At 45.5% G+C, this 4,737-nt stretch overlaps 1 pseudogene; it reads right to left on the bottom strand.

Moving 5' to 3' along the window:
* Window positions 1-587: 587 nt before the first annotated feature.
* On the bottom strand, window positions 588-1,113 carry LOC124994233 (rho-related GTP-binding protein RhoG-like; annotated as a pseudogene).
* Between the last annotated feature and the right edge of the window lie 3,624 nt (window positions 1,114-4,737).

Raw genomic sequence — 4,737 nt, 5'->3', positions numbered from 1 at the left:
GGAAGAGGTAGGGAAATTACCCTGACTTTTCTCTGTTTCTTTTATTCCACTGGAGACAGGAGGTTTTGTTGATGATGTTGTGGGTAGGAAAGGCCCCCAGGAGCCCGGAGGCTGAGTCAGTCAGCAAATGCATTAAGACCTGGGCACATGGGGGCAGGTTAGGACACATTTATCTTCTCAGGATTCTGTGGCTCCTTCCCTGGGGAAGGGAGAAGGCACCTTGGGGGACAATTCTAAGAGCAGCAAGCGCAGGGGTTAGAGATGGCTAAGAGTCCCTAACCTGAGAGGAGGCACCACAATAGGTTACAAATTTGTGGAAAGCTAGATGACTGGTCAGTAGCAGAAAATGGGTGAGATGGGGACACTGGCTTGGCCTCTTAGGGTGGGTCAATCTTGGCTTGGGTGAACTCATGAGAATACCTGGTGTCCCCAAGCAGAGTGAGATAGGACCCAAAATCCATTTCCCATGGGCCTCCTTAAGGAAAAAAAGGCATTCAGGGAGCCCCCCAGTAAGCGTGCCAAAATTAGTCCTTAAGGCACAGCTGGTGGGGGGGTCTCAGGGGAAGCCTCCAAGCTGAGGGCCAGGGTCATGAGAGGACGCAGGACCCCCCACGCTTGACTGGCTTGGGGTTCAGCACAGCCCAGCGAACACCTCCTTGACCTCGTCCTGCTGTGGGGCCCAGCACTCGACGTAGCGCACAGCATAGATCTGCTTGGCCAGTGCCTGGCCCTGCTGAGGTGTGATGGGCGCTTGGCCCTGCCCATTGAGGTGCCCTAGGTTATCAGGCTGGGCTCTCAGGTCCTTCTTGGTGCCCACCAGGAGGACGGGCACTTCAGGACAGTGGTGGCACACCTCTGGATGCCACTTGTGCCTCAGGTTCTTGTAGGAGTGTGGACTGACCATGGAATACAGATGACAAAGACTGAGGGTAGGAGAGTGTGTGGAGGCGGTCGTGTTCCTCCTGGCCTGCAGTGTCCGCAGGTTCAGGTTCACTGTGCACCCATCATCTGCACTCTGGGCGCTGTAATTGTCCAACCCTGTGGGGACGCCGACTCCTTGGGGAAGGCATTGGTTGCGTAGCAGATGAGCAGGCACGTCTCGCCACAGCCCATCGCCCACCACACTTGATGCTCTGTATTGTGAGTAAAGCTACGGTAGCTGGGGCAGAGCTCCTGCCTCTTCCCTCCTCCTCTGGATGCAGTCACCTGGTGCCTTCCCTGCTGCCAGGGATCTGGGGGTAGCCACAGCTCCAGAAAGAAGTCTTGCTTGTGTTCCTCTCCCTCTCTCTCCCTCTTTCTCTTTCTTCTGTTTAAAAGCAGGAGATGAAGCTCCCATGTGAAAGAGGCTCTCCCCATACCTGAAGGAGAGTGTCATTCTTATTATGGAGGATGGTAAGTTGAAGCTCAGGGAAATATATGCATCTAACCTTATTAACCTTTATCTTTTTGGCCATTTCTCCACCTATTTAACTACCCTAGCCCAAGCCCATTTGCTTTATTACATGTTTGCAATTTACTATTCTTTTTTATTTATTTATTTTTTTTGTGGTGCTGTGCTGGGAATTGAACCCAGGGCCTTGTGCACATGAGGCAAGCACTTTACCAACTGAGTTTTATCTCCAGCCCTGCAATTTACTATTCTTTATAAATTCAGTGTATAAGTATTTGCCTCTAACTTCAACTTGGGGTCTTTATTTCCCGGTAATATCCCCTGTACCATGTAAAACTTGTATTGAGTATATTTGTAAGTCTTTCTCCTATTTAATCTGTCCTATGTGTAGGGAGGTTTTAAATTTTATTTTCTCCCTCTGACTGCTTGATAATTTTAGCTTACAAAATGAATAGACAATAGAGAGATTAATGGGAAAAAAAAAGTAAAAAAAGATTTATGCCTAAGTGTAGGGGTCATGCAAACAGTATGAGGCTCACAGAGGGGCGAGGTGGCTGACCCTTACACAACCAAACCCAGAGAGAGGGGCAGGGGCTTCTGGAGGAAGGGAGGTGGCACAGGCTGTGGATGGCCGAGGGGGGGGTGGGGTGGGGGAGAACTGCACAGCAAGGGGTGTCTGTTTTGCTCATGAGGTGTCTCAAGTAACTGCACCTGTGGTCACTTCTGTTTGGGCTAGGTGTCAGACTCCCAACTTCTCTTTCTGTGAGAAGAGCTCTCCAAGGAAGAAAGGGGGACATTGGAAAGCTTGTAGCTATCTGCTCTTTGCTTCACTAAAGGAGATTTCCTTATAGACATAGATTTCTTTTTACAAAAGGAGAAGTTTTCAGAACCTTTCTTGTGTTTACAGAAGTCTACAGTTTCTTTGAATAACCAACCTGACATGTGCCAAAGAAATCTATTTCATGATGGCACATCTTGGGGACCCACATATGCCAATTTAGTTCTCAGATAAAAACAAAATAAAATAAAACAAAAAGGAAAAAAAAAAAAACCAATCTTATAAGGATAGAGGTATATAATGTACCACTTTTCAGTTCTTAGCTTGGTCTCTGTAACAGAAAACGAATTAACAAGAGGGGAAAAAAAAAGTTGAAGCTTAATACCATGAACACTTCCTGTGTACATGGGAGGTAATCCAGAGAAGTGAGTAACTAGAGTAGACCACAAAGAGTTTAAACTTCAGGTTTAAATACCACTGGTTTTTGAAACAAGGAAAGCAGGGTGTGGGAAGCCTGGTGACGATGAGATGACCAGGGAAAGCACCAGAGACTCAGGCCAGGCTTGCCATGGAGATTGAGCCAGAGCCTTCTTTGAGAAGGGCCTCGTGTTGTAGTGTCCTCTTCCTGGTGCGGTGGGGGAGACATGCTTACAAGTGGAGATTTCCTTTATAGACGTCAACTTCTCCTACAAAAGGGCCATTTTCCAGAGCTTCAGGGACTGAAGTTTCTCAAAATGACTAGATCAAAATAATTGTTATCCCAAAGAGGCATATTTTGGGGTGGCATGTTCTGGGCTCCTGCACTCATATCTTAGGTGGCACACCTGAGCCCTTGTAGTAGCAAGGACTTAGACTCTTCACTTTGGTCTGCAAATGTTTGATGAGTGGCTAAAAGCAGGATTAAAGACTTGGTGTCTCAACCTTCATTTTGCATCTGCCTCCTATGCTCTGAGTCGCCTTGCATTCCAGGAACAACAGGTCTGATTAATAAACTTCTTGTGATGAGTTGAAGCCACCCCTCCATCCCAGGCAACAGCAACTTTTTTATGCTGACAAGGCTCTGCCTGACCCAGTCCTGAGATCATGGAGCAGACCAGATCTCAAGATCATTTTCTTAGGCAACTGTCGAAAGCCTCCTGCTAGGCACACCCAACCCCTGCCCTCATTCCCCTTTCTATAAAACCTCAAAGTTATCAGCTCCTTGAAGACAGGGCTAAGGACATAGGACCCCTTGTCTTCTTATTGTAACTACACTGACTAAAGTTCTTTTCATGTTTTGCACCATTACCTTTCCTGTTTGGTTTTTCGGGTGAGTGGTCAAACCTGATTTGTTGGACACCCAGAGTCAGGCCTCTGGCCCACTTACTGTGCTTTGACAAGCATCATTGAATAATATTTTCTGTAAAAGAATTTAGTGTGTAGCTGGCATGCAGTATTCATAGATCCTCCAGGCCTTCCCTTCTTCCAAGCATATCAGAGAGATGAAGGTGGAAGAATTAGATCTTTCACATCCTCTTCTAATCCCCCTCAGTTCTGTGCTGACCCGTCCTCTTAAATCCCTCTCCCTACCACTTTTGATGTAGTTATTTATGAGTTTGCTTTGTTTCTGCAGCTAAGCAGCATGTTTCCTAAGGACCACAAGTATTAGGCTCACCTTGATATCCTCTGCAGCACACAGAGAACCCGCAATAAAAAGCAGGGGCTACATGCAGCGACTTCCAATGAATATCAGCCATGGTCTACCTGTGTCTTAAATTGATGCCTTTCTGATTCCCACAGTAAGATTCAAGGAAAAATTTCAGCAGCATTCAGATTCTGGAAGCTGGGCCTGCTTCTTCTTTGCGTGCTGGACTCCATTTTTTTCTGCATTCCTTACTCATATTTATGAACACACACCATGGTCAAACAGCTCAATCATCCCTCCCTTGGCTAGCCAGTCCATGTTTCTTTCTTTCCTACGGTTTTCGAAAGCTACCAGAATATGCCATTCCAAAACATGACTTTTTGGTTTGTGGATTATTTTGAACTAAAGGCAACTAAGAACCGGCAAACGCAGGAAAAGCTTTTTACCTCCCCCTAATTACCTAAAAACAAAGGTCATATATATATATATATATGTAATTTCCATCTTTAAAGATGTCTTTGTACAGAGCTACTCAACTCTTATCACTGGACTCTTATCTGCATAACAAGATAGTGCTTATGTACCATACATTTCTTCCCCTCCTTTTCCATAACCCTCTTCCCTGCTCAGAAGTCCCAAACCTCTTTTCCTTTTAGACTCAGATTGTATATATTCATCAATCATCCAGTCACTTCCTGAGTCACAATTTTCTTGATGAACTTTTATATCTACAGCTGTAATTAAAACTGTTTTTTTTTTTAATTTCTTGTTAATCTGTCTTTCATCAGTTTGATTTGTGGGCTAGGGGGGTAGAAGGGAAAAGATTTCTCCTCTTCTACATTCTCAAAACACTATTCTCTGTCCTGTGAAAGAATTTAAGGATGACTGGCATTGGAAAAACCCTGATGGTGACGAGGAAGACCAAGTCATGCTATTTATTTTATC

Source organism: Sciurus carolinensis, chromosome 10 (assembly GCF_902686445.1).
Source record: "Sciurus carolinensis chromosome 10, mSciCar1.2, whole genome shotgun sequence".
Lineage (NCBI taxonomy): Eukaryota > Metazoa > Chordata > Mammalia > Rodentia > Sciuridae > Sciurus > Sciurus carolinensis.
Note: the sequence above shows the minus strand (reverse complement) of the source record. Positions and strands in the feature narration are given on the sequence as shown.